General features: G+C 45.0%; 1 long non-coding RNA gene across 1 annotated transcript in view; it reads right to left on the reverse strand.

Annotated features, from left to right (window-relative positions):
- The window catches only part of LOC140495677 (uncharacterized), a 149,170-nt gene extending 138,285 nt beyond the window's left edge, over nucleotides 1–10,885 (reverse strand). The window contains exons 1-2 of the long non-coding RNA XR_011964074.1: nucleotides 10,830–10,885; nucleotides 9,456–9,523 (exon numbers count right to left, since the gene is read on the reverse strand). This is a non-coding gene — a long non-coding RNA (uncharacterized lncRNA). The remainder of the gene's footprint in view (nucleotides 1–9,455; nucleotides 9,524–10,829) is intronic.
- Nucleotides 10,886–25,854: the final 14,969 nt, after the last annotated feature.

Below are 25,854 nucleotides of genomic sequence, written 5' to 3' on the forward strand. Positions count from 1 at the left end.
ATTGTGTGTTGGTGTTCACTAGTGACAGGGAGGAATCTAGAAATCAGGGAAAGGGCCTGTGATACACTTAAAGAAATTAGCATTGACAGCAGGAGGTCCTGAGTGGTCTGGTAGGCTGAAAAGTAGGTAAATCTTGAGGCTGGATGAAATGTATCCCAGGCTGTCGAATGAGACAGGAGTGGGAAATAGTAGGGGCACTTGCAAAGTCTTCAGGGGGGAAGGTACTAGAGGACAGGCAATATGGTACTGTTACTCAAGAAGGGAGCAAGGCATAAACCAGGAAACTACAAGACCGTAATTTCCCTTCCCACGTGGTTGAAGATGCCCTCCAAAACATGTCATCCACATCCCATATAGTCTGCCCTTGAACCCCACCCCTCCAACCGTAACAAGGACATAACCCCCCATACCACCCTACCAAGCTTTGCATAAACCGCATCATCCGCCGACCTTTCCGCCACCTCCAAACAGACCCCACCTCCAGGGATATATTTCCCTCCCCACCCCTTTCCGCCTCCCGCAAAGATCTTTCCCTCCCTGACTACCTGGTCAGGTCCATGCCCCTCCCAACAACCCACCCTCCCATCCTGGCACCTACCCCTGCCACCACAGGAATTGCAAAACCTGTGCCCACACCTCCTCCCTCACCTCCATCCAAGGCCCTAAAGCAGCCTTCCACATCCCTCAAAGTTTTACCTGCACATACACCAATATCATTTATTGTATCCGTTGCTCCCGATGTGGTCTCCTCTACACTGGGGAGACTGGATGCCTCCTAGCAGAGTGCTTTAGGGAACATCTTCGAGACACCCGCACCAATCAACCACACCGCCCTGTGGCCCAACATTTCAACTCCCTCTCCCCCTCTGCCGAGGACATGGAGGTCCTGGGCCTCCTCCACTACCGCTCCCTCACCACCCGACACCTGGAGGAAGAACGCCTCATCTTCCGCCTCGGAACACTTCAACCCCAGGACATCAATGTGGACTTCACCAGTTTCCTCATTTCCGCTCCCCCCACCTTACCCCAGTTCCAACCTTTCAGCTTAGCACCATCTTCATGACCTGTCTCACCTGTCAATCTTCCTTCCGACCTATCCACTCCACCCTCCTCTCCGACCTATCACCATTTCCCCACCTCTATCCGCCTATTGTACTCTCAGCTACCTTCCCCCCACACCCCCCCCCCCTCCCATTTGTCTCTCCACCCCCGACACTCCCAGCCTCATTCCTGATGAAGGGCTCCTGCCTGAAACGTCAATTCACCTGCTCCTTGGATACTGCCTGACCTGCTGTGCTTTTCCAGCAACACACTCTCGACTCTGATCTCCAGTGTCTGCAGTCCTCACTTTCTCCTACAGGCCAGTCAATCTAACCTCTGTGCTGGGGAAACAGTTGGAAACAATTCTAAGCGATAGAATTATTTTGCATTTTGTGGGAGGCAGGGATTAATCAGGAACAGTCAAAATGGCTTTGTTAAGGGAAGGCTGTGTCTGACCAACTAGATTGAATTTTTCAAAGAGGTGACCAGGTATGTGGATGGGAGCAATGCTTTTGATGTAGTCTATTGGACTTCAGCACAGCTTTTGATAAGGTCCTGCATACGAGGCTGATAGCAAAGGTAAGGGCCTGTGGGCTCCTTGGAAATTTACTGAACTGGATCCAGAATTGGCTGAGTGGCAAGAAGCAGAGGATGATGGTTGAGAGGTATTTGTGTGACTGGAAGCCTGTGTTCAGTGGAGTCCTGCAGGTGTCAGAGATGGGGCCCTTGCTGTTGTGGTTTATAGAACATAGAACATTACAGCACAGGAATGGCCCACAATGTTATGCCAAACATGACACTAAATTAAACTAATCCCTTCTGCCTGCCCTTGGTCCATATCCCTCCATTTCTTGCATATTCATGAGCTTATCTCAAAGCCCCTTAAATGCCCCGATCATATCTGCCTCCACCACTACCTATGGCATTTCCTTGCAGATTCCTACCACTCTCTCTGTAAAACAAAACTTGCCCCTCATCTCCTTTGAGCTTTCCCCCTTTCATCTTAAATACATGCCCCCAAGTTTTAGACATTTCAACTCTGGGAAAAAGATTCTGACTGTCAACACTATCTATCCACCTCATAATTTTATAAACTTCTGTCAAGTCTCCCCTCAGCCTCCCCCACTCCAGAGAAATCAACCTGAGTTTTTCTAGCTTCTCCTGTTATAGTTCATACCCTCTAATCCAGGCAGCATCCTGGTAAACCTCTCCTGCACCCGCTCCAAAGCCTCCCCATCATTCCTGGAATGTGGCAACCGTAATTGAACGTACTACTCTAAGTGCGGCCTAACCAAAGTCTGATAAAGCTGCAACTTAGTCCTGACCCTTGTACTCAATTCCCCAACTAATAAAGTCAAGCATACACTTCTTTCACACCCTATCTACTTGTGTGGCCACTTTCAGGGAGCTATGGACTTGAACCCCAAGGTCCCTCTGTACATCAATGTTGTTCAGGGTCCCACCATTTACTGTATACTTTTCCTTAACATTTGATCTCACACTTACCCTGATTAAACTCCAACTGCCATTTCTCTGCCCATATCTGCAACTGATCTATATCCCACTATATCCTTTGATAACCTTCTACACTATCCACAACTCCACCGATCTTTGTATCATCTGCAAACTTACTTATTAGATGAATTTATGGAATCCCCATTATAAGAAGTACATGAAAGTGCTGGAGAGGACACAAAGGAGATTCCCCAGGATGTTGCCTGAGCTGGAGAGTTTCAGTGATGAAGAGAGATTGGATGGACTGGGGTTGTTTTCCTTGGAGCAGAGGAGACTGAGGGGGTGGGTGGGGGAAATGTTTGAGCTGTATATAATTGAGGGGCAGAGAGAAGGCACTCAGGAAGAAATTTTCCCTTTTGATGGAGGGTTTAATGACCGGGTGTGTAGATTTAAGGGAAGGGGTAGGAGGGTTAGATGGGATGTGAGGAAAATTGTCTTCACTCACAGGGTGGGGGGACTCTGGAACTTGCTGCCTGTGAGAATGGGAGAGGCACAAACCCCTGTCACATTGACGGAAGGATTTAGATGTGCAGTTGTAATGCCAAGGCATCAAGGCTATGGGCCAAGTACTGGGAAATGGATTAGAATATTGAGGGGGATGGTTTTGACCAGTGCAGAGTCAACATTTACTGTGCTGTATAACTGTACAACTCTATGAAGCATAACTCCCTACTACGACATCCAATTCCCTTAATACTAAGAAATATTTTAACCAACTTGTTTGAACACATTGTGACATACCTTCCTAGCTGGTGGGGTTAAACATGGCCTTTCTAACCCAGAGTTAGGGACACTACCATTGCATCACAAGAGTCTCGTCCTCTCACAATAAACCATCACATCCTATGAACATCCCTCATTATTTGCTGTACCTGCAGACTAACCTTTCCTCATCTGTACACAAGGACATTCAGATCCCTCTGCACCTCCGAGTTCTGCAATCTCACACCACCCTGATAACATGCTTCTTTTTTTAATCATCCTGACAGAACAGGCATTCCCACATTTTCCCACATCTTGCTCCATTTGACGAAATCTTTGCCGACTCACTGCCCTTTCCATAACTTTTTTATAGCCTCCTCAGGTCGTCTTCATGACTTCACTCCTTCGTGGGACTGTCTGCCCCATGTGTCAGGATCTAGGGGGCAGAAATCAGTCTGTGCTGTCATATAGGTGGAAGTGAGGACTGCGGATGCTGGAGATCAGAGTCAAGATTAGAGTGGTGCTGGAAAAACACAGCAGGTCAGGCAACATCCAAGGAACAGGAAAATCAACATTTCGGGCAAAAGCCTTTCATCAGGAATGGAGGCAGGGAGCCTCTGGGGCAGAGGGATAAATGGGAGTTGGTCCGGGGCTGGGGAGAAGGTAGCAAAGAGTACCTGGGGGTTGCAGTGAGAGAGAGACTCACTGAGAGTCTCCACTGACTCACTCTCCACAGGAATCTCAGCCTTCTGTAGCAGCGAGTTCCATAGATTCATCACTCTCTGGCTGAAGCCGTTTCTTCTTGACCCCATTCTAAAGGGTTTTCCCTTCAATCTAAGGCTGTGCCCTCGCACCATTGACTGTCCTGCCAGTGGAAACATCTTCCCATGTCCACTCTGTCCAAGCCGTTCAATATTCTATAAGTTTCGATCAGGTTCCCCCTCATCCTTCTAAACTCCATCGTGTTGAAACCCAGAGTCCTCAAACATTCCTCATGTGTTCAGCTTTTCATTCCTTGGATCATTCTCGTGAACGTCCTCTGGACCCGCTCCAGGGCCTATACATCCTTCCTCAGGTATGGGGCCCTGAACTGCTGGGAAGGTCATTCTTTCTGCTTCTGCCATGCTGAGTAAGGAGAACCAAATGCCCCAAACTCCTCCAGGTGTGATCTTTTCAAATAGCAGAACGGGCTTGATGGGCTGAGTGGTCTCCTCCTGGTCCTATTTCTTATGATTATAAAGGGAAGATCAGTCCTGCTGCTGTTGTTGATTGTGATTCAGTTTGAGTGAGGAAATAATTAGCTGCTCTCTGATGCTCCATGAGGTCACTGTCTTGCTGTCTAGACATGAGAATGAAGCATGATGCTCAGGCACCTCCCCCCACCCCACCCCCAGCCACCCCCTTCCACCCCAGGATTCTGGGACTATAACCCTGGTGTCAACACCTTCAGGGAAGAAAGGAAAACTGACTCAAAGGAAAGTCTAATGATGCCATTTGAGATTATTGGCCGTGGAATTAATACTTTACACCTGTAAATAATAACTCACACATGTGGCTCTACAATCGTCTGGCAATTTCAAATATTTTCCAGAATTTATTTATAGATGCAATACAGTCTAGATTTTCTCTTAATTGGAACAGTGTTGTGAGTGTATCCTATATAAAAAAAACATTTAGTTGCAATAATTGCGGCTGATACCAAAGTCCTTGCAATGATACATGTATTTTATCAGGTAGATTTGGGGAAACGATATGCCATGATAATTAAAGCATTCTGCTGTAGAATCAGGGAGGACTTTCCAGAGACAGGGCCCTGGAAATTGGGGATAATCTCAGATGCTGGCATTTATTTGGACCTTTCAAGTCTGAGAAAAATTGTGTTTCTGTTGGTCATGGGTATCATTGGAATTGGAATCAAGAACTGAAGGCACATTACCAGAAGGATATAAATATGTTCTGAGCAGTTCAGAGAAGATTAACCAGACTAATACCTGGAATGGGTGGGTTGTCTGATGAGAAGATGTTGGTCAGTCTCGGTTTGTATCTACTGGAGTTTAGACAAGTTAACTAGAACATATGTGGATGTGGACAGAATATTTTCTCTTATGGGAGACTTGATAATCAGGGGTCACTGTTTCAAAGTCGGGTCATCCATTTAAAACAGCGATAAGGTGTTTTGTTTTTGCTCTTCTTCCTTAATTATATTGGTGTTTATCTGAGAAATGTAATATTCTTCTTTTTAGATTTGCAAACAGCAAATTGGGTTCACTGAACCTGTTGGGAATGTTCTGGGAACAGAAATTTGCAAAGGGATTTGATGAACATAGATATTTTTATACCTGATTCCAGATGAAAGGCTTTTGCTCAAAACGTCGATTCTCCTGCTCCTCGAATGCTGCCTGACCTGCTGTGCTTTTCCAGCACCACATACTTGATATATGTTCAAGTATGGGTGGGATTGCAGTTCAATAAACATCTGTTGGAGCTGCACCCATCCAAGCAAGTGGGGAGTATTCCATCACATTCCTAACTTGTGCCTTGTAGATGGTGGACAGGTGGGAATTGAAACTGTGTCTTCTGGCTCTAAGGTAGGGTCATTAACACTGTATCACAATACCCTTTTTTAATGGGTACAATGTACTTCAATTTTCAGAAGGTTTTTTTGGTCCTTCGTTTAGAAATTGGTTCAGGTTGAGAGTGCTTCAGGTATAAGGTGTAAGGTAAGTAAAGGAAGTAAATGGAAAGAGAGCTGTTTCAGAGTAAGTCATGGCAGAGCAGCTTGGCCAGGGTGAGATGCTCCTTCTGTGGGGTATGGGGCATAAGATGGCCATTGTGAATGGGAAGTATATCCAGTTAAAGTTACTGGAAATCTGTTTTTCACATCTGGACCAATAGCTGGAGTTCCTGTGGGGCATCTGCAAGGCCAAAATCACTAGCTGGAGATGTTGATAGTACACATACAAGACATAATGTCATAGAGATGTACAGCACAGAAACAGATTCTTCAGTCCAACTCATCCATGCCAACCAGATATCCTAACCTAACCTAGTCCCATTTGCCAACACCTGGCCCATATCCCTCCAAACCCTTCCTATTCATACACCCATCCAGATGCTTTTTAAATGTTGCAATTGTACCAGCCTCCGCCACTTCCACTGGCAGCACATTCCATACACACACCACCCTTTGCATGAAAATGTTGCCCCTTAGGTCCCTTTTAAATCTTTCCCCTCTCACCCTTAAACTGTGCCTCTAGTTTTGGACTTGCCCCACCCCAGGGAAAAGACTTTATCTGTTTACCCTGTCCATGCCCCTCATGATTTTATACAGCTGAAGGGTACATGGGGAATAGATGACCCACAGACAGAGTAAAAGCATGAGCTGCTTAATCAACTGGGTCTGTATTCTTCAAAGTTTCAAAGAATGAGAGGTAGTCTAACTGAAATTTTAAAAAACTTCCTAAGGTCAGAAGTAGGGAAATTTGATGATGATTGTACAATGTTCAGCACCTTTCACAACTCCTCAGATACTAAACATAGAACATAGAACATTACAGGCCCTTTGGCCCTCGATGTTGTGCTTGACTTTTATCCTATTCTAAGATCAGACTAACGTACTTACTCTTCATTGTATTATCTTCCATGTGCCTATCCAAGAGTCGCTTAAATGTCTCTAATGTATCCAACTCTACCACCACTGCTGGCAGTGCATTCCATGCACCCACCGCTCTCTGAGTAAAGAACAAACCTCTGACATCTCCCCTAAACCTTCCTCAAACCACCTTAAAATGATGCCCCCTTGTGATAGCCATTTCCGCCCTGGGAAAAAGTTTCTGGCTATCCACTCTATCTATGCCTCTCAACATCTTGTACACCTCTATCAAGTCACCTCTCATCCTCTTCACTCCAGTGAGTCTATGTTCAAATTAAACAAGACCCGGGCATTATCCAGGCTTGGGCTGACAAGCGGCAAGTAACATTCCTGCTGCACAAATGCCAGGAAATGACCATCACCAATAAGAGACAATCTGACCACTGCTCCTTGACATTCAATGGTGTTACCATCACTAAATCCCCCACTATCAACAGCCTGAGGGTTACTATTGATAAGAAACTCAACTGGACTCAGTAAATGCAGGATCTACAGGTTGGAGGCTGGGAATCCTGCAGTGAGTAACTCACCTCCTGACTCTCCAAAGCCTGTCCACCATCTACAAGGCACAAATCAGGAATGTGATGGAATACTCTCCACTTGCTTGGATGGGGGCTTCTCCAACAGATGTTTGTTGAACTGCAATCCCACCATCAGTCGTTGCTCCATACCCAGGTCACCAGAAAATTGCATAGGTCTCTGCATTATTACTCTATCAACAATATCATCACCTCACATATGCAATTGTATATACCTTTCTAGCAACATGAACAATTCTTTCATTACAAGGTTGAATGAACAAATTCCAATATATTTATATCATCCTTCTCTCAGTGGCACTTTCGCTCTTTGAATTCCCTCCCCCAGGGCATTGTGGGTCTACCTCCAGCACATGGACTGCAGCGGTTCAAGAAGGCAGCTCACCCCACCTTCTCAAGGGGCAACTAGGGACAGGCAAAAAGTATTGGGCCCAACCAGTGACACTCACATCCCCTGAATGAATTAAAAAGTAAAATAACCTAACATTTTCAGTATTGTCTTTCTGAAGAAGATTTAAGGAATTATGGTCAGTGTATGTTAGCATCGTTTTATTGTCATGACAGACATAAACTTTGAAATGTTTAATTACCAATGAAGATCTCAGTTGCCTTTACTTCTATAGAATATTTCCTTTGATGCTGATTGATTTTCTGTTTCTCTATACCTGATTCATCATCTTGTTTTAAAGACCATACCACACCCACCCACTAGTCAGAAGCATCATTAGCCATTTTAGTGAGCCAGGGGCAGCTAGCAACAGTTCATTTATTAAAATCATCGATAGCTTCTTTTTTCATGATGTTATGTTTGCCTGTTTTTGTAATGGTTCTCTTAGAAGTGCAACAATTGTGCTAAAATTTGGCACAAATTTCTGATAGAAACAACACATCCCCAAAAATCTCATGCTTTCACACCTAGCGTTAGAAAGGGGAAACTTTTTCAAAGCTTTTCCTTTTGCTATCCTGGGCTGAAAATGTGTTGCTGGAAAAGCGCAGCAGGTCAGGCAGCATCCAAGGAGCAGGAGAATCAATGTGAGCTTCAGGAAGGGCTCATGCCCGAAACGTCGATTCTCCTGCTCCTTGGATGCTGCCTGACCTGCTGCGCTTTTCCAGCAACACATTTTCAGCTCTGATCTCCAGCATCTGCAGTCCTCACTTTCTCCTTTTGCTATCCTGGTCAACACGATGTCCCGGGTAAATTATCTTTGTGTCTGCACACTCCCTCTTGGCAAGGTTAGCCAAATCTGTAACTGTAACTGTTTAAATGTGAATTCAAATTGTTGAGAATTCCTCCCAAGTTTTATTGTATATTAATTATCATATTTATTATATGTATTTACTGTATATTAAGTAAACAACATAATTACATACTCCAGTTACAACTTAATTCATAAATTTTTGGAATATAGTTGGAGCATTTTCAAACCCAAATGGAATGACTTGACACTGATACAAGCTGTTCAGTGGGAGTAAGTTATCTCTTTAGCTTTTGATGCTTGGACTCCTTCAGTAACAACAGCACTGCCAATATTATTGACACAATCTTCCAAGTGAGGAATTGGGTACAAACCTGTTTTCATTCCGGCATTTACTTGTCTGTAATGTAATGTAGAATCTAGTCAAACTATCAGGTTTTGAAACTAATAATACTGGTGATCTCCAACTGCTTTGACTGGCCTTGATTTATTTATTTTCCAACGTATATTGAATCCTTGTAATTCACATGAAATTGTTCTCTCTGGGCTTAAGCTAAAAGGATGTTGCTTTATTGTTACCAACTCCCCTACATCCACATCAGGTCTTGCTAAAGTTGTATATCCTGATGGATCTCTGCAGATTTCCTTAAATTTCATGTTACCTCGCCAGATATTCCCATTGTTCTTCCTCTAAGTATGAGGACCCAGTGTTTCACCGTCCCTGTATTCAGTATTGACTAATCGGATTGTATGAAGTTCACTTTGTAATTTTAACATCTGCTTCAACCTCACTCTTACCATGTGACATACCTGTTCCTTCTTCCTCTCTGCAGTGATTTTGTTTCAACATGTTCATCTGTCACAACCAATTCTTCTACCTAAAATATGGAATAATAATCAGATAATTCATTTACCAAGCCCCTTGTATGAACCATCAAATCATGCTTTCAAAGGTTCACCTTTCTATCCACATGTTTATCTATCTATTCTTTCATTTTCTCAACAATGACGTTTTTAAAATGCCCCTTTTCTACTTTGTGTCCTCCTGGGAGTTTCTCTAGAGACATGGACAAATAATCCAACTTTACAAATTCATCATTCTGTCTTAAAAAACTTCTCTATGATGATTGGGTGATTTGTTTTGGATGGTAATGGTGGATGGCATAAGGGGAAAATGCAGGAGATTGGTTCTACACAGGTTCTATCCCCTAGTACCAAGGAGTTAAATTGCCTCCTTCAGTGCAGCACCAGTTCTGTGATCAATTTTAGTGGATCTTCTACTTCATAATTCTTGATTCATTCAAAGCGATTAAACTATTGGGGGAATCTCTGGTGCAAATAACTGAAAAACCAATCCTGAGGATATTCATGACAGTATGCTTTTATTGTTATCTTGAGAGTCTAAAGTTCTCTGTGTTTGTGGTTGTTGACTTCAACTACTTTATACCCAGTTTATTTATTTCATCTTGCAAAATTTCAGACTAATGTTAGAACCATGGTCCGATTGTATTTCTAATTATAATCCATAATGAATAAAACATTAGTTAGTTTTCTAATACTACATTAGTGGTATTATCTTCAAAGGAATACCTCCTGAAAATTCAGTTGTCCTATCCATACTTTTGTGGATATGCTGATGTCCCACTTACATTTTTAGAAACAGTCCGAAACAGTCTCCTTTCTCTGGAGCATCGGAGGCTGTGGGATGACCTTCATAGTGGTTTATAAAGTCATGAAAGCATGGATAGGGTGAATAGACAAAGTACTTTCCCTGGGTTGGGGGAGTCCAGAACTAGAGGCATAGGTTTAGGGTGAGAGGGGAAAGATACGAAAGGGACCTAAGGGGCAACCTTTTCACACAGAGGGTGGTACGTGTGTGGAATGAGCTGCCAGAGGAAGTGGTGGAGGCTGGTACAATTGCAACATTTAAAAGGCATCTGGATGGGTATATGAATAGGACGGGTTTAGAGGGATATGGGCCAAGGGCTGGCAGGTGGGACTAGATTGGGTTGAAATATCTGGTTGGCATGGATGAGTTGGACCGAAGGGTCTGTTTCTGTGCTGTACATCTCTATGACTCGACTGAATGCTTCTTCAAAAACTGCTGTGTATTCGTGATGTCAGTTTGATTATAGGTTTTAATGAACTTTTGCAGGCATTTTATCACTTGCCTCAGTGACTTACCTCAGGTGGGTTCTGAACCAGAAGCTTCTGGTTTTGTGTGTCTCTACCATTTTGCCACAAGCTCTCTAAACTTGAGCTTAAATTGCACCAGCTTCCATCATCAGATTTGTCTCCATATTCCCAGAGCCTGGCTTTCTGGATTATTGTTGAGTAATATGACCACAATGTCACCATCTTTCCTAGTTAAAAATCAAACAACACTAAGTTACAGTCGAACCAGTTTACTTGGAAGCTATAGCACTTGGAGTGCTGCTCCTCTGTCAGGTATCTGTCTTTCCTGGCATTTTTAGTCAATCTGTTTTAACACCTCTAGAGCAGGTGGGAATTGAACCCAGACTTTGTGGTCTAGAGGTAGGAACTCTACCACTGCACTACAAGATCCCTTAGTCAATTTGATTATATGTTCAGACATTCCTAATATCTGACTAGCGTGGCATGCTTTACATATTGCAATATGTCCTTATGAAGGCTTGGCTGGGTAAAATGTCTGTCTATCAGTGCTTGAGCTATCCATATTTCATCAAGTCCTGTCATGGAAATTTCATGTGCTACCCACAATATCTATTTCAGATATCAGGGTTGCACCATTATCTGGTGAACATCAGTCTACTCTTCCTCCAGATCAAAAATATCTATTGCTCGTTCACTTTCCCATCACTCAATTGATTGTGTGTCCATACTCCTACAGTCCTTTTATTCCAGCCTTACCTTCCCTCGTATATCTGTTGTATGGTGCTGTTATGAATGGAATGCCATGTACACCCCATTCATTTGCATTATTTTCAATTTTCTCTGTTACCTCTTCAAAAAATATTCCAGCAACTTAGTGAAACATAACTTTCCCCTAATAAACCCATGCTGCCTCTTCTGAATTAATCCACATTTTGCCAGTGACTATTAATTCTATCCTGAATACTTGTTTTGAGATGCTTCCCCAGCACTGAGGTTGGCAATTGCTGGGCTTATCCTGCTAACCTTTCTTGAAACTTTCCAGTTTGCTGATCCCTCTCCAGAATCCAGGCAAGATTGAAAAATTATGGCAAGTACCCCTGCTATACTGCCTACTCTCATTCCCTCAATATCTTTGGATGCATCCAATCCAGTCAGAGTCATTTATGAACTTTAAGTACCAACAGCTCCTCTGTATCAATTTGAAACCCTAATCGTGACAGATCTTCCTCCTTTATCCCATTGGCTTGGGCAGTATCTGCTTCCTTGTTAAAGACAGATACAAAGTATCCATTTGTCACCTCAGTCACGCCCCCACCTCCCATTCTAGTCCCTAATTAACCCGACTCCTCCCTGCACCAAGGGAATGGGGAACTTTGGGGTTCCCTTTCGTATTAGCTGCCTGTCTTTCTCACAATCCCTCTTTGCTTCCCCTATTAGCTTTCTCACCTTCATTCTGACCCTTTTGTATTCAGTTTGGCTCAAAGAAGTCCAAGAGATTATGTTTAACCAACTTCCCTTTTGCAAAACTGTTGTAGGTTGCAACGGGACATTGACAGGATACAGAGCTGGGCTGAGAAGTGGCAAATGGAGTTCAACCTGGAAAAATGTGAAGTGATTCACTTTGGAAGGTCGAATTTGAATGCAGAATATCCGGTTAAAGCTAGGATTCTTGGCATTGTGGAGGAACAGAGAGATCTTGGGGTCCACATCCATAGATTCCTCAAAGTTGCCACCCAAGTTGATAGGGTTGTTAAGAAGGTGTATAGTGTGTTGGCTTTCATTAGCAGGGGGATTGAGTTTAAGAGCCACAAGGTTATGCAGCAGCTCTATAGAGCCCTTGTTAGACCACACTTGGAATGTTGTGTTCAGTTCTGGTTGCCTCAATATGGGAACGATGTGGAAGCTTTAGAGAGGGTGCAGAGGAGTTTGAAGGGCTCCTGTCCAAAACGTCGATTTTCCTGCTCCTCGGATGCTACCTGACCTGCTGTGCTTTTCCAGCACCACTCTAATCTAGACTCTGCAGAGGAGCTTTCCCAGGATGTTGCGTGGACTGGAGGGCATGTCTTATGAAGAAAGGTTGAGGGAGCTAGGGCTTTTCTCATTGGAGTGAAGAAAGATGAGAGGTGGCTTGATAGAGGTGTACAAGATGATGAGAGGCATAGATAGAGCGGATAGCTAGAGACTTTATCCCAGGGCTGAAATGGGTATCATGAGGGGGCATAACTTTAAGGTGATTGGAGAAAGGTTTAGGGGAGATATCAGGGGCAGGTTCTTTACTTAGAGCGATGGGTGCTGCCAGGGGTGGGAGTAGAGTCAAATACATTAGGGACATTTAAGCGACTCTTGGATAGGCACATGGAAGATAATAAAATGAAGGGTATGTAGGTTAGTCTGATCTTAGAGTAGGATAAAAGGTTGGAACAACTTTGAAGGCCGAAGGACCTGTACTGTGCTGTACTCTTCTATGTTCTGTGTTCTGTGTTCTATGTTCTGAAACCAAATTGGCCTCTGCCTGAACACTTTGAACTTATCTTAAAAATAAGTTTGTTTTATTTAAAAACAAGTGAAATCCTGTGGAACATTTTTCTGTGTTACTTTCAGTTGTATTCCTTTTATTTGTATATGGGACATGGGCATTGTTGTCTGGGGCAACATTTAGCACACATCCCTCATCACCCAGAATGTAGTTAAGAGTTAACCATATTGCTGTGGGTCTCGAGTTACATGTAGACCAGAACAAGTATGAGCAGATGATTTCCTTACCTAAAAGTTCATTAGTGAACCAGATGGGTATTTATAACAATATTAAAAAAAGACAAAGAACTGTAGATCTGGCAATCCGGAATCAAAACAGAAATTGTTGATGAAACTCAGCAAGTCTGGCAGCATCTGTTAGAAGAAAGCAGTGTTAACATGTTGAGTGCAGTGACTCTTCATCAGTTCTGAATCTTTACAACAATCAGCATGGTCTCACATAGAATTTCCTTTTATTTCAGATTTTCAAATTCCATCATATGCCGCAGTGGTATTCAAACCCTTGGGCCCAGACAATTGGCATGGGGTTCTGCATTACTGATCCAAGTGACTTTACCACTGCATCATGGATGTAAATTTTTTGAGATGGTTTCCCCATAGAATCCCTATAGTGTGGAAACAGGCCCTTTGGCCCAACAAGCCCATAAACCCTCTAAAGAGTAACCCACTCCTACCCTATTACTCTACTTTTACCCCTGACTAATGCACCTAACCTACACATCCCTGAACACTACAGGCAATTTAGTATGGCCAGCTCACATCTATGGACTGTGGGAGGAAACCCACACAGAATGTGCAAACTCCACACAGACTGTCACCCAAGGCTGGAATCGAACTTGTGTCCCTGGCACTGTGAGGCCGCAGTGCTAACTGCTGAGCCACTGTGCTGCCATCTATTGGTTTAACGAATGTCAACAATCCCTAACCAGATTGTGACAAGAGACGTTCTGCAGGCCATGAGGTGACCACCCAATGCCTCAGTAAGCTTCTGGAGTCAATGATTTCAGCTTCCTCCCAGAACATGGACAACTTCTTTGTAAAGATTCGCAGTGAATCTGCAGACAGGCCATGAAATCTGACCTCAGTGAGGGGAAGCACTGAGCTCTGATAGCTCAAGGGATGGTTCAACATGTTTAACGTGTGATGAAATGGCCGCTCTGGGAATGATGCATAAATATAGCTCCCTGCCAAGAGGCCAAGAGTAGATTTCTGGGCCCGTTTACTTTGAAAGTTGAAAATCTGATGAGAGTAAGTGAATGGATTTTAAAGAGTTAGCATTAATATAATGGACCTGAACTGTCTGCTTCTGCAGTGTCTTGACATAAAGAACAATCATTCCACTAAATAATATTTCACTTACTATTGAAACTTGATTTGCGGTAATATACTTCAGGATCGCATGTGGAGAATACTTTGAGGGTGTTCAAAATCAAATGATATGACCATGTAAGGATGATTTTAAGTTTGGACTAAAATAGCTACAAAATGCTCAAAATGTTTTTCATTCTTTCTCCGTTGTTATTTCAATCCATGGAGTGCACTGCAAATAAAATATTCACTTTCATCCATACCCAACCACCTTTATACTCGATTCATGAAAGATGTGGTTTATTACACAGATCATTTCACTTCTCTTTCTGGGCAACTGATTAAAATGCCAGGATCATTTCATTCCATAATTGCGGTTGTTTTACAGGCAATTATTAAAAAGAAAACAGGCGACCTGCTGTTGGAAGCACAAGTGAGTGAAGCAAGAGGCCACTTGCAGCTGGCTCCTCAGTAGATTCCCTGTTGAGTTGATTTATTACTGTCACATGTACTGAGGGACAGTGTAAAGTGTTGTCTTGAATGTTTTACAAGCAGATTTTACTGTACACATGCATCAGGGTAAGAGGACAGAGTGCAGGGTATAGGGTTACAGCTGCCGGGAAGGTGCAGACAGAGATCAACATTCACATTAGGGAGGTCCATTCAAAAGTCTGATAACAGCAGGGAAGAAGCTGTTCTTGAATTTATTCATATGTTTCTACAATATTTTATATCTTTTACCTGATGGAAGAGGGTGGAAGAGACTATAACCGGGGTGGGAGGGGTCTTCGATTATATTGGATGCTGGGAAGTATAGACGGAGCCAGTGGCTGGAAGGCTGGTTTCTGAGCTGGACTGAGTGTGTTCACAACTCTCTGTGATTTATTTCAGTCTTGGGAATAGCAGTTGCCATTCTTCATACTGTGACACACCCAGATAAGATGATTTCTATAGTGCATCAGTAAAAGGTTTGTAAGAGTCTTCCTAGACATGCGGAATTTCCTCAGCCTCCTGAGGAAGTCGGGACGTTGTTGTTCTTTCTTGACCTTAGTGTCAGCGTGGGTGGACCAGGCCAGATTGTTGGTGATCATCACTCACAGGAACCTGGTGCTCTTGACCATATCCACGCAGCTGCATTGATACAGACAGGGACTCCACTTCCTGAAGTCAATGAGCAGCTCCTTCACTTTGCTGACATAGATGGAGAGAGTGCTGTCTTTATACCATGCTGCTAAGCGCTCTCTCTCTTTCATCATTGTTTGAGACCCAACTTACAATAGTAGTGTTGTCAGCAAACCTGTGAATGGATTTGGTGCAGAATTTGGTCCCACGGTTATGTGTGTATGAGGACAGTAGAGGAGGTGAGTATCCAGCTCTCCGGGGCACCAGTGTTGGGGATTATGGTGGAGCGGCTGTTACAGATTACATTCTGGATTAGTGGTGCTGGAAGAGCACAGCAGTTCAGGCAGCATCCAACGAGCAGCGAAATCAACGTTTCGGGCCCTTCATCAGGAATAAAGGCAGTGAGCCTGAAGCGTGGAGAGATAAGCTAGAGATTACAGGCTATGGATCAGGAAGTTGAGGATCTAGTTACAGAGGGAGGAGCCGAGACCAAGTTCATGGAGTTTGTTTGGAATTGTGGTGACAGTGGGACTGCAGTCAATAAATAGGAGACTGATGTAAGTATCCTGGTTATTTAAATGTTCCCGGATTCAGGGTAAAGCCAGAAGAACCATGTCTGCTGTGGACCTGTTTCACTGATTGGAAAATTGTAGAGGATCAATACCTGTAAAGACAATTACTCTTATTTAGCTCCTCGCGACCAGATACATCACTGACCTCAGTCCCACCATCAGCAGCTTTGTTTCTGTGCAGACCCAGTGCCTAATGCTCCTTTAAAACACACACAGATATAAAATTTCTTGCTGCTCAATCAGTTTAATGCAGCTTTGTATTCAGTCTCCCACTGAATTTTATAGAGAATGAAGCTAAAAATCACGCAACACCAGGTTATCGTCCAACAGGTTTATTTGGAAGCACTAGCTTTTGGAGTGCTGCTCCTTCATCAGGTTCATCACAACTACCAATGCTCTGAAAGCTAGTGCTTCCAATTAAACCTGTTGGACTATAACCTGGTGTTGTGTGATTTTTAACTTTGTGCACCCCAGTCCAACATCGGAATCTCCAAATCTTAGAGAATGAAATTAGTTTGCTTTTAATGATAAGCTTTAAAAGTCACCAGATCTCCATTGAAATAAAATTAAGTCTGTGGCCAAGGATATTTGAGATCTAATGGAAACGTGCAGTGCTCCACATGTCTTGCCCCCACATGACTGCCGTAACTCTCTCTCTCCTCTCTCCCATAAACTGGAAAGGGTCCTCTCTTCTCTTCCCCTCCTATCCCCACGGTCTCTGTATTCTGTTCATCCCACTTTGCTATTTCTGCCAGTGTGATGCGCTCCCAAATATTTCCCAAGCTCCAGCATTTCTGCTCCCTCTGCGACACCGTGGTCTATTTCTCAATGCCTCAGCCTTCCCTTCTCTTCCCACATCACCTGTCCATGAAAGTGAATGAGATACAACATCACCTCCTCTGTCCTGACCAAATAAATCCCCAAATACACATTTTACAGTTGGCGATACTATTCCCCCAGGCTTATTCCAATCATGTCAACTCTGTACATTGTCCACTATTTGCAGCGCACAAACACATCAGGTAAATACTTCTCAGAGCCCTTCATTCAGCCTCTAAACCACATCTCAAGTCTTCAATCACTTGCCATATTAATGTTCTGTCCTATGCTGACACTGAGCTATCTATCTTCGGTCTTGTCACTGTTTCAATTAAGTTTTGTGACTTTTTTTATTATTCATGTGGATAGTGCTGGCTGAGCCTGTCCCGAGTTGCTCCTTGATAAGGTGGGGGTGAGCTGCATCCTCGAACTGCTGTAGTCCATGTGCTGCAGGTTGACCCACAATGCCTCAGGGAGGGAATTCCAAGATTGTGACCCAGTGACAGTGAAGGAATAGTGATATAATTCTAAGTCAGAATGGTGAGGGACTTGGAGGGGATCTTGAAGGGGGTGGTGAAACCATGTATCTGCTGCACTTGTCCTTCTAGATGGAAGAGTCGTGGGTTTGGAAAAGCTATGAAGAGGAGAAAAAAGAAGGGAAAGGGATTGGTGTGCAAAGGAGCTCTGAACAGAGTATCTTAATCTGCCGCCATCTTGATCATGTTGTGCTAGAGCTGCAATATCAGTCTGTATATTGTCTGAAAATGTATCAGTTCTAGCCCCATGGGTAGCATCATTGTCTCATAGCCTGAAGGTGGAACTCTGAAGACTTGAAAATAATTGTCTAGGCTGACGGTCCACACTAAGTACAGAGGATGTGCTACACTGTTGGGGTGCGGACTGAGAGATGTGGCCCTGCTCAGTGAACATAAATAATCTAATCCAGTTCTAAACGAGGGTCACTGGACCCAAAATGTTAACTCTGCTTTCTCTCCAACTGCTGAGTTTTTTCAGCAACTTCTGATTTTGTGAAAAATCCTATCTCTCTGCATCTTGAAGACTAGGCGAGTTATTCCTGGTATCCTGAACAATACCCGTCATTTTATATTTGTAATTGTGTGAAGTTTTGTTGAAAACTTGGCAAAAGGCAATTGGAGGTGAAAGTGGAGACTGGCATTGAGTTCTGGGTCACAGTGCAATAGCCCCTTGGGATATTTAAACACCATTTCACATTTGTTACATACTACACAATAAGTTGCCACATTCCTCATGCCTGTTACTGAACCTGAAGAGGAACATAGGCATATTAAGAGACCAATCATATTTATAATGTGCACAATTCTTGCATGTATACCATGCTTATAACACAGCTGGGAAGCTCATTACAGCACAACTATAAATATCCTTCCAAACACAACGAAGCAAATAATGATTTCAATATGCAGGAAGGAAATAGCTGCCATTTTTATTCAGAAGTGCCTGACATAATTATTACGTGTCAGTCAACCATGTTCCTTATTTTCTCCTGCTTTTGAATGAATGCAATTACACATAGTTATCACTAGATGGCAGGCTTGTCTAACTAACAGAGCTGGTATCTCTGGGACACCCGCACCAATCAACCACACCGCCCTGTAGCCCAACATTTCAACTCCCCCTCCCACTCTGCCGAGGACATGGAGGTCCTGGGCCTCCTTCACTGCCGCTCCCTCACCACCAGATGCCTGGAGGAAGAACGCCTCATCTTCCGCCTCGGACCACTTCAATCCCAGGGCATCAATGTGGACTTCAACAGTGTCCTCATTTCCCCTTCCCCCACCTCACCCTAGTTCCAAACTTCCAGCTCAGCACTGTCCCCATGACTTGTCCGGACTTGTCCTACCTGCCTATCTCCTTTTCCACCTATCCACTCCACCCTCTCCTCCCTGACCTATCACCTTCATCCCCTCCCCCACTCACCCATTGTACTCTATGCTACTTTCTCCCCACCCCCACCCTCCTCTAGCTTATCTCTCCACGCTCCAGGCTCACTGCCTTTATTCCTGATGAAGGGCTTTTGCCCGAAATGTCGATTTTGAAGCTCCTCGGATGCTGCCTGAACTGCTGTGCTCTTCCAGCACCACTAATCCAGAATCTGGTTTCCAGCATCTGCAGTTGCTGTTTTTACCTTACTAAACAATTGGGATGATCATTCACCCAGTAACACTGCGCCAAGTGTAACTCTAGTGACGTTCATTTCACATTAGGAGAGTTACTAATGCAGGAGATATGGTCTCCGAGATGTTGTGGGTAAACACTTCACTTCAAATATCTTCATTGAAGTGCTCTCTCAACAGTTGCTGGAAGTTATAACAAAATCAACATTCAACAAATCCTCAAAATCAAACAAATTTACAATTAAATGCGTAATAGGATTGCAAGCAATTCAAGCAGCAGTCACAATTTTAAAGTGAATTTTAAAGCATAAAATATAAAAGGAAGAACTTGAAACACACAAAGCAATTTACAGTTAGTCAACAAAGTGCTGTCTCTGTAAAGTTAAAAATCCCACAACACCAGGTTATAGTCCAACAGGTTTGTTTGGAAGCACTAGCTTTCGGAGCACTGCCCCTTCATCACCTGAAGCTAGTGTGCTTCCAATTAAACCTGTTGGACTATAACCTGGTGTTGTGTGATTTTTAACTTTGTCCACCCCAGTCCAACGCCAGCATCTCCAAATTCTGTCTCTGTAATATTATGTAGCTTTAGCCAATTATCAGGTTGCGTTACAAGACATAAACCCTTTCTTTCAGGATGCTGTTTTATTGATGATAAATTTCAGATTGATTTTGTTCACTTTGCAGAGGGATTGGTTACAAGACACAGAAATGCAATCACTGATGGCATAAGTCTGAAACACGCCAGCACAAACCTGTTTCCTAGAAAGAGGTTAAGCATGAGGATTAATGGGGTTAAAGATTTTAAACTAACTTAACCATTTGCTCATCCACCACTGGTGTATGTTCGTGGAAGATAAAACAAAAGAACAGGGTTTTATTTAAATGGAAGAAAATCTATAGAAATTGACAACACACAGGGACTTGGAGATATTTCTACATAAAACACAGAAAGCTAACACCTGGGGAGCAGCAGGAATACTGGAACAAACACAAAGACCGAGAGAAACTCAGCTCAGAACTGGGATTTACAGAAGAGTCACTGCACACAAAACATCAATACTTTCACTCTCTACAGACGCTGCCAGACTTGCTGAGTTTCTCCAGCAGTTTGCATTCTGGAAATCTGAAACAAAAACATAGTATTTTGTTTAAAGGAATACTGGCACTTATTTCAAGGGGGGTTAGAGTCTAAGAGTAGGGAAGTCTTACTGTAACTGGGGAGACCTCACCTGGGTTACTGTGAGCAGTTTTGGTCTTAATTGAAGGCAAGATTGCAGGCAGTTCAGAGAAGGTTCACCAGGATGATCCCTGGTATGGGAGGATTGGTTTAGGAGCAAAGATTAGGAGTTCAGAAGAATGAGGGGTGATCTCATTCAGAATCCAATGCATTTCAAGAGACTTTGACAGAGTCAATGCTGAAAGGATGTTCCCCTCGTGGGAGAGTCTGGGATCAGATGGCACACTCTCAGAATAAAGGGGGGGGTGAACTTAAGACTGAGATGAGGAGGAATTTCTTCCCTGAGAGGATCGTGAGTCTTTGGAACTCCTTGCCACAGAGAGCTGTGGGGACAAAATCCTTGTGTATATTTAAGGCTGAGATGGATAGATTCTCGATCAGTTGAGGAATCAAGGGTTATTGGAAATGCAGAAAGGTGGACGTGAGGAATGTTGAATCTGTAAAATAGCAGAGCAGGATCAAGGGGCTGAATGGCCGACTCCAGCTTTTATTTCTTACAGTCTTAGCGTGTATCATATACAAGATGGAAAGCAGCAACTCACTCACGGTTCCTTTGCCAATATCTTCTAAGCCTGTGGCCTCTACCATCCAGAAGGATTCAAAAGAATCTATACATCTGTCTCTGTGTCCAATGTAATGTGAGGTTTCTTGCTATTCAGTACATCTGCATGTCAGAATTTGTTTTGAGCATCTGTACAATCTGTTGAATTGGAAAATTGCAATAATCCTGCCACATTCCCCAGAAAGGATTGGAGCCTCCCACAGCTGGGATACTGGGTGGATGCTATGGTCGCTGTTTAATCTGTGATGCTGACTCTGCAGCTCTAACAGGGTCTCTGTCTGGGCATGGGTGACCCTCTAGATTGGCACAGGTGAATCTCTCCCAGTGGGAGAGGACGGGTGGGGTGATCATCATGAGCACTGATCTGGAATCAGTTTGAACACATGCGTCGGGTGAATTTCCTAGCTGTTCCTACCCTCCCTATCCCTGTAAGTCCTCTGATCAATGATACAGTTTACTCAGTGTATGACTATTTTTGATGAAAATTTGTGAAATTTCTTTAGAGGGATGGTCTCAAATGCATTTTTCATGTTTACACTGGCTTTCAACCTCTGTCTGTGTGCTGTACCGCGCTGACTCACTGTGTCTGTTGCAGTACAGCGCTGACTCACTGTGTCTGTGTGCAGTACAGCGCTGACTCACTGTGTCTGTGTGCAGTACAGTGCTGACTCACTGTGTCTGTGTGCAGTACAGTGCTGACTCACTGTGTCTGTGTGCAGTACAGCGCTGACTCACTGTGTCTGTGTGCAGTACAGTGCTGACTCACTGTGTCTGTGTGCAGTACAGTGCTGACTCACTGTGTCTGTGTGCAGTACAGTGCTGACTCACTGTGTCTGTGTGCAGTACAGTGCTGACTCACTGTGTCTGTGTGCAGTACAGTGCTGACTCTCTCTGTCTGTGTGCAGTACAGTGCTGACTCTCTCTGTCTGTGTACAGCACCGCTCTCACTCTCCATCTCTGTGTGCTGTACCAAGCTGACCCTGTATCTCTGTGTGCAGTACCGCACTGACTCTCCCTGACTGTGTACAGTACCAAGCTGACTCTCTCTCTCTGTGTGCTGTACCGAGTCGACTCTCTCTGTCTCTGTGTGCAGTACCGAGTCGACTCTCTCTTTCTGTGTACAGTACCAAGCTGACTCTCTGTATCTGTGTGCTGTACCGCGCTGGCTCTCCATCTCTGTGTGCTGTACCAAGCTGACTCTCTCTCTCTGTGTACAATACCGAGCTGACTCTCCCTGTCTGTGTACAGTACCGAGCTGACTCTCTCTGTCTGTGTGCAGTACCGAGCTAATTCTCTCTGTCTTTGTGCAATATCGATCTGACTCTCTGTCTGTGTGCTGTACCACGCTGACTCTGTGTGTGTGTGTGTGTGTGTGTGTGTGTGTGCAGTATCGACCTGACCTTCTCTGTCTTTGTGCAGTACTGAGCTGACTCTCTGTGTCTGTGTACAGCACTGCGCGGACCCTCGCTGTCTGTGTGCAGTACCGCTCTGACTTTCCCTTTCTGTGGGCTGTACCACGCTGATTCTCCCTGTCTGTGTGCAGTACCGAGCTGACTCTCATTGTATGTGTGCAGTACCAAGCTGAATCTCCCTGTCTGTGTACAGTACCGAGCTGAATCTCCCTGTCTGTGTGCAGTACCGAGCTGAATCTCCCTGTCTGTGTGCAGTACCGAGCTGAATCTCTCTGTCTGTGTGCAGTACCGAGCTGAATCTCCCTGTCTGTGTGCTGTACCACGCTGACTCACTCTGTCTGTGTACAGTACCGAGCTGACTCTCTCTGTCTGTGTGCGGTACTGAGCTGTCTCTCCCTGTCTGCGAACAGGACCGCGCTGACTCTCTCTGTCTGTGTGCAGTACCGCGCTGAATCTCCCTCTCTGTGTGCCGTACCACGCTGACTCTCTCTGTCTGTGTGCTGTACCGAGCTGACTCTCCATCTCTGTGTGCAGTATCACGCTGGCTCTCCATCTTTGTGTGCAGTACCGAGCTGAGTCTGTCTGTGTGTGTGCAGTATCGACCTGACCTTCTCTGTCTTTGTGCAGTACTGAGCTGACTCTCCCTGTCTGTGTACAGCACCGCGCGGACCTTCTCTGTGTGCAGTAGCACGCTGAATCTCAGGGTCTGTGTGTAGTACCGCTCTGACTCTCCCTGTCTGTGTTCAGTACCGCGCTGAATCTCTCTGTCTGTGTGCAGTACCATGCTGAATCTCTCTGTCTGTGTGCAATACCAATCTGACACTCTCTGTTTGTTTGCTGTACCGCGCTGACTCTCTTTCTGTGTGCAGTACCGAGCTGACTCTCTGTGTCTGTGTGCAGTACCGCGCTGAATCTCTCTGTCTGTGTGCAATACTGAGCAGACTCTCCCTGTGTGTGTACAGTACCGAGTTGACTCACGCTGTCTGCTGTACCGACCTGAATCTCAGTGTCTGTGTGCAGTACCGCACTGACGCTCTCTGTCTGTGTGCAGCAGCACCGCACTGACTCTCTCTGTCTGTGTGCTGTACCGCGCTGAATCTCTCTGTACACAGTACCGAGCTGACTCTCCATCTCTGTGTGCAGTATCGCGCTGGATCTCTATCTCTGTGTGCAGTACCGATCTGACTGTGTGTGTGTGTGTGTGTGTGTGTGTGTGTGTGTGTGTGCGCGCGCAGTATCGACCTGACCTTCTCTGTCTTTGTGCAGTACTGAGCTGACTCTCTGTGTCTGTGTGCAGTACCGAGCTGCCTCTCCCTGTCTGTGTACAGCACCGCACGGACCCTCTCTGTGTGCAGTACCGCGCTGAATCTCCCTTTCTGTGTGCTGTACCATGCGGACCCTCTCTGTCTGTGTGCTGTCCCGCGCTGACTCACTCTGTCTGTGTGCGGTAATGAGCTGTCTCTCCCTGTCTGCGAACAGTACTGCGCTGACTCTCTCTGTCTGTGTGCGTACTATGTTGACTCACCCTGTCTGTATGTTGTACCACACTGACTCTCCCTGTCTGTGTGCTGTATCACGCTGACACTCTCTGTCTTTATGCAGTACTATGTTGACTCACCCTGTCTGTATGCTGTACCGAGCTGAGTCTCCCTGTCTCTGTACAATACCGCGCTGACCCTCTCTTTCTGTGTTCTGTACCGCGCTGACTCTCTGTCAGTGTTCTGTACCGAGGTAAAAACAATGACCGCAGATGCTGAAAACCAAATACTGGATTAGTGGTGCTGGAAGAGCAAAGCAGTTCAGGCAGCATCCAACGAGCAGCAAAATCGACGTTTCGGGCAAAAGCCCTTCATCAGGAATCTTTTGGCTTTTGCTTTTGCCCGAAACGTCGATTTCGCTGCTCGTTGGATGCTGCCTGAACTGCTGTGCTCTTCCAGCACCACTAATCCAGTGTTCTGTATCGAGCTGAGTCTCCCTGTCTGTGTCCTGTACCGAGCTGAATCTCTGTCTCTGTGCTGTACCACACTGACTCTCCCTGTCTGTGTGCAGTACCGCGTTGACTCTCCCTGTCTGTGTGCAGTACCGCGTTGACTCTCCCTGTCTGTGTGCTGTACCGGGCTGAGTCTCCCTGTCTGTGTGCTGCACTGCGCTGACTCTCCCTGTCTGGATAGAGTCCCGAGCTGAATCTCTCTGACTGTGTGCAGTACCGAGGTGGATCAGTCTCTTGTTTCCAATCTCTTTTTACCTTCTCTGCTGATATTGAGAGGGTCGGTTCACTGAGCTGACCTTGCTTCTCACACCCACTCTAACACCTGAACTGTCCTGTCACCAGGTTCCAGCTGAGGGGCTCCCTCATATTTTCATCCAACTCTCAGGGTTGGACATTGGAATAATCTGAGGTATACACTTAAAGTGAACATTACTAGGCTTTATTCCACACAGCCATTTGCAAGTTGGTAAAGTATGTTGCTAGGAAAAGCACAACAGCTCAGGCAGTGTCCGAGGAGCAGGAGTATCGACATTTCAGACAGGGCCCTTCATCAGGACTGGGGATGGGGATGGGGAAGGGGGACTGAGAGGTAAATAGTGGGAGAGGTGATGTTCCTGTGGGAATGTAGGTGGAATGGCGGTATTTGGGTGAAGGTAGGAGGTGATTGTGATAGGTCGCTATGAGTGTGGAGCAGACAGGTGGGAAGGGTGATGGACAGGTCGGACAGGTCTAGAGGGCAGAGCGGAGTCCGAGGGTTGGATCTGGGATGGGGTGGGGGAGGAGAGACGATTTGGAAACTGGTGAATGCAGTTTTGATGCCAGTTGGTTGTAGGCCCCTGAGGTGGAAGATGAGGTGTTTCTCCTCCAGTTTGCAGGTGGCCCTGAGTAGATAATAGATCAGACCCAGAATGGAGATGTCCTCAGGGGAGTGGGAGGGGGAGTTGAAGTGGGTGGCCACAGGAAGATGGAGTTGATTGGTGCTCACAGACCAGAGAGGTTCCCTGAACCGGTCCACCAGTTTGCTCTCGGTGTCTCACATTGAGAGCAACAGATACAGTACATGAGGTTCGAAGATGGACGAGTAAATCTCTGCTGGATTTGAAAGGATCCTTTGGGGCCTTGGACTGAAGTGGTGGGGGAGGTGTGAGCAAGGACTGTAATTTCCCCTCCCCTATGATCAACAGTGCCCTCAATCATATCTCCTCAAATTCCCACACCTCTGCCCTCCAATCACAGCCCCCCAATAAGGATAGATTCCCCCCCCCCCTCCCGGCTCCTCACATTCTTCCCACCAATCTTGAAATCCAGCGTTTCATCCTCCACAATTTTCACCACCTACAGTCAGATCCCACCACCA

The sequence above is a fragment of the Chiloscyllium punctatum genome, chromosome 25, assembly GCF_047496795.1.
Source record: "Chiloscyllium punctatum isolate Juve2018m chromosome 25, sChiPun1.3, whole genome shotgun sequence".
NCBI lineage: Eukaryota > Metazoa > Chordata > Chondrichthyes > Orectolobiformes > Hemiscylliidae > Chiloscyllium > Chiloscyllium punctatum.